The following is a 12,080-nucleotide window of genomic DNA, read 5'->3' as shown; positions in this document are numbered from 1 at the left end:
TCCCATGACCAATATTTGGCATCATGATTGACCTTCATTCTTCCCAAGAAGAAAACTCTAGAGACAAGATTGCCTAGTTCTTTCCAGCTGTACTTAATTCTGGCTTGTCACTATGACAAATATCAGGAAAATCACGTGGCTTCCTTCTTAATCTCTTAAGCTTAAGGGGGTGTCTAACAACAGGCCTGATTCTGGTGATGAGCTGGCTGTCACATCTGTGATGGCAGCCACGAGAAGAGCTAAATAGAGGTTTAACAACTTAATGGTATACTAATAAGATCATTGTAAACAGGAGCAGTCCATTTCCTGAAGTGGTCATATGAACATATTCTGCTGTATCATATAGATATAGATATATATATCAATATGAATATATCTGTATGATGCACAGTATGTATATACACACACAAGCTACAGAACCACCCCTTTTATAAATACAAAAATAGAAATTATCAAAATAAATTGTACTTTTTTGCTATTCTCCTTAATCCTTTTTTCAAAGAAACCAATTTATACATCGATAAATCTCTAGTTTTTGACTTTCACTAAAAAAAAATCCTAATAGTCTTACTTAACCAATATTGGATATGATCACACATTCTTGAGTGTTTCATTAAAGAAGGAAGAAACCTGGCTCTAGTTTTAGCTTAAATTTTTTTTTTAATTATAACAAAGTTTAAAACTTGGGCACACTGTTTTTTTGAATGCTTAGAGAGTAAGTTTTTGCTATTTCTAGAGTAATGCGTGATCCTACACTTCCTGCCTCTAGGTCTTGACATGTTTGTTACAGAACAGAGTGAGTAAATTACAACAATCAGTATTTTGTGTCTGCCTCCTTTGCTCCGAAGTGACTGCAACTGCTAATTTTAGAGCACTGTGCTGAAATTCCAATAATCTAAGGTAATTTAAAATGAGCATCCTATAATGTTTATGAGAGAACAAAATGTATTTTATAAGAGATATTTTTCTTTGGTTATTATTTCAAAATTAGTTTGTTTCTGTGCTAACAACAACAACAAAAAAGATTCAAGTAACATATTGGTATTCTGGTTCCATGAAAAGTTAAATAGGTTTTGTTGAAGAAAATAGATTTTATAAGAAGGGATTGAAAAATTTGGGGCAGTGCATATTGCATAAACCTCTATGGTCGTTTATAGTATACCACTTTGCCTTATGAATGTCTGAAAGGGCAGTGTCGTATATTGGGTTTTCTAAAAATAGTCAACTCTAAATCTGTTTTCAAGAGGATTCCATGGTCATGGAATACCCTTTGGGGGAATATTAGATTAAACAGTCTTAAAACTTCTGGGAAGTGAAGCTAATGCCAGTTTTGTATTAATACCAGTCTCCAGTCAAAGCACAAAGTAATTCTGACCCAGATTGATACGCTTCTGTTTTATTAATAATCTTTACTCGCCTTACAAATAATTTTTAGAACTTGTTCATGTCTGAAAACAAGAATATTAGTCAAGGGTATATCATTAGTTATTATCAAAAACATATCAAAATTTTATATGCCATTGTTGGAATTTAAAGGCTTTTATTTTCAGGCTTTTTACTTCTTAAAAAAATAAGTTCGATTTTCTTTTGGTTACACTATGGTTTTTGGAACCCATAGAGGCCCAGCTGTTCATCTCCTACTACAGGTTCCAAGGCCATGGGTTCTTTATTCACCGAGATTTGAGACTAAATCTTTTGTCTCTTCTGTAAATTATACACTGTGTGATCCCACACGAAGACCTGTAGGTTGTTAAAGCACCATTAGTATACTGAGATAGTGACAAGATAAATAGATCTTACCTAAATAGCTTTACCTTTTATAACTCACATCTCTCTCAAGAAAATGATATCTTCTCTACCTACCTCACAAGAATGTCAGAAAATAAAAATGAAAGGAACGCATTGCGTGTGAAAATGTTTTGTACATTGCAAAGCAGCCTACAAAGACAAGAAACTTCAATAATGATAATGATCATAATTCCCAATTGTACGTGATGGATTCTGAAAAGTAGAGCAGCTTATAAGTTAACCAGAGACAAAACCATCTCTGGCTCAAATACATATTGTGTCAAGGCAAATGTTTACTTCAAAACATTATTCATGTTGAGAAAACACTAGAAGAGATAAGTAAATATTGATATTGATTTTCAGGAGCTTTCTAAAAATTCAGAAATGAACTCTTCAAGAAACTATGAGGGTAAAAATAATTGAATGGTGATTTTTTTTTCCTTTTGGTCTTGGGTTTATTTTTTTGGACTATTTTTCTCCTTACACATTGGAGGAACACAATTCCCATAACGTTTTTTTTTTCTTCCCCAAGTTATTGTATTGTTCAAGGTAGAGTTATTTTGAGTGGACGTCTCTGAGGCATTGAAGAGAAAATACTGAAAGTGTCTCAATGATCAGAATATTTCCTTCTTGGGAAAGTTATATAGTACTTTTAAAAGTACAGGTCAGAATGTGTCTTTGCACTCAATTTTGATTTTTGTGTAACTCCCAGATATTTCTACAGCGACTAGATATCCAAGGAAGTAGTTAAGAGAAGGAAATGTAAACCCAGCTAACATGTAGTTCTTTTTGGTGCCAAAGAAAAGCCATAGTGTTATACTCCTGAATAACATACTTTTTGATTCACACAAATCACCTACTTTACGTGGTTAAATCACATGTTTTAATTTTATTTAATATATTTTTAAGAAAAAAAATATGTAATTGTATTTTCTGATGATAAATTCAAGTTAAAGATAAAAAAATCATTAAAGTCCATTTTTATTTTAACTACAAACATTTGTAATTACTATGGTGATGTAAAACCTTTAGGATTTTTTTCTACCCCATGCAATCAGTTTTTCCGTAGGAAAATGGGATCAGACTATGCATAAGTTTTCATGACTTTTGTCACTTAAATATTTTTGTGGGCATTTTTGTGGACATCATAATTACACATTGTAGTTTTTAGTATTTTCGTAGTATTGCATTGTAATGAATATTATAATTTTTAACTAATTCTAGTTGTTGGGCATTTAAGTTCTTTTTTCCTAAAGAGTACTTTGATGAACGTTGCCAAACTAACATTTTTATACATTATTGTAAATGTATATACACAGCTATTTTTTTTCAGGGCCAAGCCCTAAGATGAGTAACTGTTTTAGCCAAAATTTAGCACTTATAAAAATTTACACATATTGCTAGATCTCCTTTGCGAAAATGTAGCAATTTTCTCTGCAACCTAAGTGTATGGAAATGCCCTTTTTCTCATCTGTATATCATTATGAATGTGTTAACAGAGATCTTTTCTCCTTTCCGAGTCTGATACATAAAAAACTGTTGTTTATTTCAGTCTGAATTTATGTTATTAATAATGAGGTCAACCATCTTTTCATGTATTTATTGGCCATTTCTTTTCCCTTGTGTAGAATATGTTAACGCCCCCCTCCATTTTCATAGACTTTGTTCATATTTTTCGAATGATTATTAACATTTTGTAATTAAAGATACTTTTTCACTATCTTTATTTTCTACTAAATACTAAAATACCTGTGTTTTCTGCTAAATAACTAAATCGTCTTTGCATCTGATGCATCATTAAAAAGCACCCATTAATTCTGAAACTAACTTTCTTGCTAGGAGTAGTAGGAGTAAGATTGTTGCCTTCCGAAGAGGGTCTGAGGCACAGAAATGAGAACTTCATAATCGTGTCTTATCTGTGGTTCTTAAGTGGTTGCTGCCCAGTGAGAGCAGCTGTGCCCACATTTGGCCAATTGTTTGTGAGCGAGGTCCGAGCCCTCCTTGTAGCAAACTTTACTGTAGTGCCCATCTGTAGCTGATTCTTGGACACTCTGCACCCCCATTTCTTCCAGGGGCAGGCTTAGGAATCTTCATTTAATCTCTAGGTGTTTCTTTCTTTTTTTTAGCTTTATTTAAATGTTTATTTTTGAGGGGGCGGAGGGTAGGGAGGGAGGGAAAAGGAATGAGGCAGGGGCAGAGAGAGAGAGAGACAGAGACAGAATCTGAGGCAGGCTCCAGTCTCTGAGCCGTCAACACAGATCCTGATGTGGGCTTAAATTCAAAAACCATGAGATCATGACCTGATCCACTGTCAGACACTTAACCAACTGAGCCACCCAGGTGCCTCTATTTCTAGGTGTTTCTTACACATGCTGAAGTTTGAGAATGCGTGCTTTTGTTAATATTTGAATATTAGTCCCCACGTATATTGAAGACAGTACTATCAAAAGAGACCTTTGGAAAGCTGTTTTGTTTGTTTGCTGTTTGGTTTTTAATCTTCAGTGCTCCTTCCTTTATGCTTGAAGCTTTCTAGAGACACTGTCTTACATATTCAAAACTTGAAGTTCAAGTAACTCAGCAAAGTGATAACTCTTTGTGGGATGAGAACTACACAGCATCGTATTTTCTTGGGTCATTATGACTTCCATTATGTCTGGAGTTAAAATTAATACTCAATTTTTAAAAATTCCATTGGCTTGCACATTGGACATAATTATCTACCTCAGTTACATGACGTTAGGGCCTTTACCCTTATTTTAACGTTGTTATTGCATATTTATCATTTATTAAAAATGACCACAAATCATTTGAGAAACAGGAAGGGAATGGAAATAAATATGCTGTACTCAAGAAAACTAATGTAACAGAATGTTCTCAGAAACAGAGCACAAACATATATCTTTTCTTTCTAGTTGGATTTGAGGTCTCCAATGTGGAGACTAATATAGTAGAGGCCAGACTCTTCTGTATGTGATAATTAACACTTTCTGAGTGCTTGTTATAAGCTAGGAACTGTGCTAAGACATTGATATATATTATACCCCCATATTATTTGATGAGGCTAAACACTACCACCAGTTAGTATCACCATTCACAGATTACAGTAGCAGGCATGGAGAATTTCAGTAACTTCCTCCTGATTATCTGGCAGGTTGGTGGCAGAGCCAGGATTTGAGCCCAGGTCTGTCACCTGGCTCCAGGACATGTCCTCCTCTCCTCCTCCTCCTTCTTCTTCTTCTTTTTAAAATTTAAACAAATTTTAGTTACACGAAGGTTGTCACATAATTGGATATTTAGCTACTTTCCACACAATTATTCTTGCTTTCCACAGAGAGGCTGCTTCTTAACTTTTCATCTGGAGATGGCAAGCACTAAAATCCCAATTTTAACAGAATAGTCGTAAAAATGCCCCAGTGATTTATGTTGAAAGTAGTACGTTGGTACGTGGCTCTTGCATTCAGTACAGGAATGTACAAATGTCTTTTTATTTAAAGACACAAAATAAGTTGTCTGTAGGCATGTAATACCATTAAATGTTGTCAGTTGAAACTAGTAACTGATGGTTATAGTGACTTTTTAAAATTTTATTTTAGAGAGCAAATGTGAGAAAATCTTAAGCAGCCTCCACATTCAGTGAAGGATCCCATGACCCTGGGATCCTGACCTGTGCTGAAATCAAAGAGTCTGATGCTCAACTGACTGAGTCACCCAGGCTCCGTATTGTGATTTTCTTAACCACCAGTCAGCCTTTTCCTCAGTCGTTTCCTTCAGCTGATGTCTCTGAAGTTATTGTTGAGGAGCACTGCTTTGACCTTCCTCTCACTGTGCATTTATAATAGTAAAGCGCTATTCTAGGAATTAGAACATGTCACCTCCCATGCCACCCACTCTGCCCATTCCAGGGTCCTTCTCTTAAGGAATTCCAGTGACTACAGCTTCTGCTGTAGTTGACAGAAAGGCCACTCCAGGAGGATCCAATAAAGCAGTTCTTACAAACTTAGTTGGGTCAGTGATTCCTTTTCCCACCATATCCCAAAAATCTTCAAGCATAGTGTCATGACCAACCTCTGAGGTACTTTGTATAATTTTCTCAGTTATCAGTGATCCTTCAACACCTGCATTCTTAGCAATGGTCATTGTAGGAATACTGAGTGTTCTTTCAATAATTTCTGTACGAACTTTTCGACCTTCATTAGCTGGAGTTATTGAATCAGGCTGGAATGCACAAAGCAGGCCACACCCCCCTCCCAGAACAATGCGTTCTTCAACAGCAGCTTCTATAGCATTGAGGGCATCTCTACCTCTGTCTTTCCTTTCAATCACTTCAACATCACTTGTCCCACCACCCTTCAGCACAGCTGTTCCATCTGAGAGTTTTACCAGATGTTCATTCAACTTTCCCTTGTCGTATTCACTAATTGTGATATTAGCTGTTCAATATATTTCTTGATGACATTTTTCAACTGGACACCTGTCACCTTTTTCTTCTGAGAGCATGGCATCATCTTTGGTCATGATGGCCTCTCCAAATTTTCTGAAGTTGTAAGGCTGAACATCTTCAAGATTTAGAGTCAGTCCTTCTTCAAACGCTGCCACCAGTAGCAATAGCCATGTCTTTAAGCTGTTTCTTTCTCTTGTGTCCAAAACCTGGAACTTTGACTGCTATAACCTGAAGACCAACTTTTAGCTAATTTCAGAATGAGTATACTCAGATCTTCTCCATCAGCATCTTCAGCAATTATGACTAAGGGCTTATGGTGAGCATTGGCAATTTCAAGAAAAGGTGCAAAGGACCGGACACTAGAAATTTTCCTTTCACTCAATAAAATGTATGCATCTTAGAATTCACATTCTGACCTTTTGATGTATTAATAAAGTATGGAGAAATATAACCTCGATCAAACTTCATGCCTTCAGTAAACCATACTAGGTACGTTATATCTTGAGATGTTATGAAATCAGTTCCAGTGGAATTAGTATCTGATTCTCACCGAGAGGTCAAAAGCCAAAAGATTAACTGGAATGGTATACCTGCCTATAGAGTAAAGAGAATGGAGTTGCATCTCATTGGAAAAGAGGGGCCCTTTATTCTGGGGGGCCCCCTGAGCGATTCATGTTAGGATGCTGTGGCCCATCTGCCATTCTGAAGGGGCATGTCCCTGGAGGATGACCTCAACCACAAGTGACCCAGGAGAGGAACCAGCAGTCCAGGTGGAGTAAAGCAGCCTATTGGAGGAGGCATTGACTTATCAAGGGAATTGTAATATAGAAGATGACCCAGAGAAAGTACCTCTGAAAACACCACAAATACATCCAAGAAGGAAAGAGAGACTACACACCTACCCTGGAGAATACTCTGATGCAGCTTATGACTGCACCAGCCATGTAAGGCTTTGCTGTTCTTCATGAAGCTTCTCTTCAAAAATACCACTTTGAGGAAGGAAAGAAGTGAAATGAATAACAGAGAAGCAGCATCTTCATTGACAGTTTTACCAGACTGGGACTGGCCCAAGCTGGGGAGAGGGAAAAAACAAACAAACAAACAAACAAAACCAACCAAACAACAACAACAGCAACACCAAAAACTTTAAACACTGAATATTTTCAATAAGACAGAAGTGGAGGGGCACCTGCGTGGCTTAGTCAGTTAAACATCTGACTCTTGATTTCAGCTGAGGTCATGATCTCACAGTTCATGGGTTCAAGCGCCAGGTCAGGCTCTGTGCTGACAGTGCAGAGTCTGCTTGGGATTCTCTCTCTCCTTCTCTCGCTGCCCCTCCTCTCCTCAAAAATAAATAAATAAACATTTTAAAATAAATGAATAAAGAGAACTAAAACCAAAAGGAATATTTATTCGTTTTTTTGTTCTTTATTTATTTATTCTAGGTTCCCCTGACCTAGTTCAACAACTATAACTGAGTACCCCTAATATTGTCACAGTTAGAATGTGTATGTTTTTCAAGGCCCTTAAAAAACACTGATGTTAAAAATTGTGATCTTCACAATTTGTCACAGGAAAAGATAGTCACCTATTTCACTGACCCATGAAACAGGCTTAAAATTTCCTCAAAGTATCTAAGGTATAATTAGGTAATATCTGTGAAAAGTGTGTAGCCAACTGCTTGGCACAGTAGCGCTCAAAAATGTTTGTCTTTTCCTTCAGGAAATTGGGTATTTTATTACCAGAGGACAAAATGAAAGAAATTTTGTTGTGCCAGTTTCCTGTATTTTAGGAACTTAGGGATTAAGCTTTATGAATTCCTTTTAGGAGCCCAAGTATAAAACTCAGATATATTGTATAGTTTGAAGAACTGTTCTAGCAACTACTTGTCATCTGAGTCGAAGCATAAGAAAACATTTTATAATTTTCCCCTCCTTTGGACTGTTAGGAACCTGGTGGGGAAGCCCGAAGTGGTATGGCTTTGGAATGCTACCTGCCCTCCTTAGAAAGGATAAAGGCAAGTTCACCTCTCTGTGAAGATGTTTGATTGGAGGGAACATAGAACTGAAATTGACTTTGTGCTGCACTTTGTACAGAGAATTACATTTTTTTTAAAATTTTTTTTTCAACGTTTATTTATTTTTTTTGGGACAGAGAGAGAGCATGAACGGGGGAGGGGCAGAAAGAGAGGGAGACACAGAATCGGAAACAGGCTCCAGGCTCTGAGCCATCAGACCAGAGCCTGACGCGGGGCTCGAACTCACGGACCGCGAGATCGTGACCTGGCTGAAGTTGGATGCTTAACCGACTGCGCCACCCAGGCGTCCCCAGGGAATTACATTTTAAAAGCCCAATATCTAAGTCGGCTTTGTTCTAATTTCAAAGATAATCAAAATATCTTCAACACTGTGGGAGGTCTCTCAGTAAACATGGATTTATATTTAGCACAATTTATTTGAGAATCAGAAAGGCTGCCAAAATAGTCCAAACATTAAATTATTTCCATTTTGGAGGGGTATTACTGAGAAGTAATAAAATATTGCCAGCCTGGATAGGCAGCTCATCATCGCTAGTAAGATGAAAAGACCAATTATGCCTCACATGGACAAACGTTGATTAAAGAGTGGACTTCATAACCGCCTGGCCATGTTAGAGGCTATAATCACAGAGGAGGGGGAAGGAAGCACTTAGCAAAACACCAAAAGCTGCAAGGAGGAGTCATCCAATGAAAGAGGAAAGATCGAAATTTTAAAGAAAATGTCAGAGGAAATTGCCTGGTGGTAAGAGCTCTACTTATGTATGACTCTTAAGGAAATTGTCTTCTTAGAAAATTATAAGTTCTCAAAATGCCTTAAATAAAAAAAATGGATCCATCTAAGGATTCTGTGGATCCCCAAACTTGGTATTCTCAAACTTTAGAAAGATTGTTTTTATCTGTCACAGCTCCTCATTCTTCTGAGGACGATTCAGGAATTGTGTGAGTTTGGGTTAGAAGAGGGGTTCCAGAGAGATACTAAGCTTGCTTTCCATTCAAGCCTGGTAACATGACCTATCAAATACTTACTGAGTACTTTTGTATGTGAATAATTGCCTGCAATTCAAATGAGGTAGCATATATAAAATGCAGGAAACAGCATTATACAGGCAAAGCAATATTATGTAGAAGATTACAATATATAACAATCTCCATGTCTTGATTGAGAACCCACCCCAATGACTCAGTACTGTGCTGTGCATAGGAAAGATAGAGTTGTGGCTTTCAAGGTCCTAGAAGGCTACTAAGGGCAAACAACATGGCTGAGAAAAATTTTAAAATAATATGCAGTGTGTAATTAAGTGCCACATTGTGTAACACAGGATTGTTAGAGTTCAGAAAAAGAATGAATGCAGTGAGAACTGGAAGCATTTTCTGGGAAAAGGGGGACCTGAAGTGGGACTCGAATAATGCGTAAGGTAGGGAACTCTAGAGTTGAAAGGGAAGAAATTCCAAAAAAGAGAAATAGCAGCCCACAGGTTCCAGGGAGGGAATGGCAAAGAGATTGAATCGGGGAACCATTGAGGCATAGGCCAGGAACACAGGCTCTGGATCCAGGTTTACTAGATTTGAGTCCCAGCTCCACCCCCCCCCCCCCACCACTTCCTGGTGTAACCTAGGCATCATGTGATCATTTTGTGCCACACTTCTGTTGTTAGTAAAATGAAGGCAACCATCATATCTATTTTAAGGGAATATTTTGAGAATTAATGGGTTGACGTATGTCAAGCACTTACACTAAGACCTGATATCTAGGAAGTACTGAACAAATGTTAGCTACTATCACTATTATTGTGTTGTTGTATACTCTTTTAAAAAAAAATATTTATTTTGAGAGAGAGTGCATGAGTGGAGGAGGGGCAGAGAGACAAGATCCCAAGCAGGCTTCCTGCTGTTGCACAGAGCGCCACATGGGGCTTAATCTCATGACCAGTGTGATCATGATCTGAGCCAAAATCAGATGCTTAACTGCTTAACTTACTGAGCCACCCAGGGGCCCTTATTGTTGTCCACTCTTAAAAGATGTGATTTTCATGGCTGGAATGAAGCCAGATTTTGCAACAACAGCAACTACTACTTATTACAGATAGCATGATGGACATTGTGCTCAACACTTTGCCTACATTGTCTCTTATTCCTAACAACCACCCCCTGGAGAGGGGGAGAGGGAAGGATTATTTCTCTTACTTCTCAGCTGAAGGAGCTGAGAATTAAAGAAGCAATTTTCTGGAGAGTCCTGCAGCTGGTAACGAACAGTCAGCAATTGGAAGTGCAATCTTTTGGCCATCACCCCAGTGTTTTAAACTGCTCCATTACAGTGCTTTAACTTAAATGATAGAGGGTCCTGAGATTGAGGCAAAAGTCGGACACAAGTTTACTAGATGAGTTCAAAGTAGAAATGGGTTCAGGTTCAGGAAAAACAGCCTGGTGGTAGCTGGTGGCAGCTGGTGGCAGCCGGAATACTCTAGGAGAGGTGAGGTGAATAAACTAAGATGGCAGCCCTGAGACCTGAGAAGAACCAATGCTATAGATTCACTCGGCAGGAGGAAAAAAAAATGGATGAGACTATCCTGGGCCCTGAAAGTGAGAGATAGTAAGCTTGAGTCTTGGTGATGGGGCCCCAATGACTGAGAATGGTAGCTCCCGGAGGGCTGACTTGCTGAGAGGGTGCAAGAGGGACCTCAGCTCCTTGCACATAAGGCCAGGCATGGCGGAGAGAGTGTGCTGTTTATCTCTGTATGTTTTACAATGTTAGCTGGGCCCATCTTACATTGCCTTCGTGCGACTGGAAATTAGCTTTCCTGTACCACTGTGTTGCATTTCACTTGTCCCTTGGGAGCTCTTGCTCACATTTTCAAAGCTGCTTGCTGTATAGAAGTCATTTAAGGAAGGACAAATTAGTGCTGGAAGACAATAGTTACGCCTAATGCAGTTAAGAGTTCTGTTTTGTAGCCTCCGACCCTTTACAAGCAAGGAGTAGAAATAAACATCATGGCTAATGCACTTCGGCAATATAAAAGGTTTCTACATGGAAAATGCTGCTAACAGTAAACAGCTTATATAAAGCAAAGATAAATCATAATGGAGTGGTAATTTGAGTTGTATTGTACATCTCCTCAGGGAACTCCTAGACTCTAAAGACACCATCTCATTACTACCTGGAGTACCTCTGAGAAACATACAAAAAGCATCATTTTCTCCCAATTTTTTGTGTAAGGACCTAAGTCACAGGGAATTAATGTGACTTGCCATTATATGGAAATGGATTTCTCATTTTCATGGAAAGGATTGTTTCAGTGAATTGGCCTATTTTCTCATGAAATTAGTCACTCAACCTGAGCGGGGGGCGGGTGGGGGGGGGAAGCTAAATAAAATCCCCCTGGAAAACAAGCAAACAAAATACCCTTTAACATATTTCAGTACCTATGTGGACTTGTTTGAACTTAATAAATGCAACTAGAACCAGAATATATTTGATTGACTATCCATTACAGTAACACACCACGTGTTTATGTGAAAGTTTTTGATGGGAAAGATGACAGTTTTAGGAGAAAATGTAGGAAAGCTGCAGCTTCCAGGCAAACGCGTGACAGAGTGGGAACCGAGCTGCCCTTTTCTGCCCTCCGCTGTCTCAGGCCAACCTTAATGACAAATGGGCCTGCTCACCAGAGCATGATCTCTGCACCCAGAAATGATGAATCAAGAATGATCGATTACTTTCTTAGGACTTCAAAGGAAATTGCGAGAGAGCCCGCTAAGTCTGGGAGGCATTCTGCTCAGTAGAGTACCCACCACGACTGCACATCTAGAGAGTCT

The 12,080-nt window shown here is 38.3% G+C and overlaps 1 protein-coding gene and 1 pseudogene across 1 annotated transcript in view; one reads left to right on the top strand and one right to left on the bottom strand.

The window, feature by feature from the left end:
• ZNF804B (zinc finger protein 804B) overlaps window positions 1-12,080 on the top strand; it is a 516,049-nt gene that overhangs the window by 334,238 nt on the left and 169,731 nt on the right. The gene's annotated exons all lie outside the window — the stretch shown is intronic.
• On the bottom strand, window positions 5,502-10,551 carry LOC106987573 (60 kDa heat shock protein, mitochondrial-like; annotated as a pseudogene).

Source organism: Acinonyx jubatus, chromosome A2 (assembly GCF_027475565.1).
Source record: "Acinonyx jubatus isolate Ajub_Pintada_27869175 chromosome A2, VMU_Ajub_asm_v1.0, whole genome shotgun sequence".
NCBI classification, from domain to species: Eukaryota; Metazoa; Chordata; class Mammalia; order Carnivora; family Felidae; genus Acinonyx; species Acinonyx jubatus.
The sequence above is the reverse complement of the archived record's forward strand: the minus strand, read 5'-3'. Positions and strand labels throughout refer to the sequence as shown.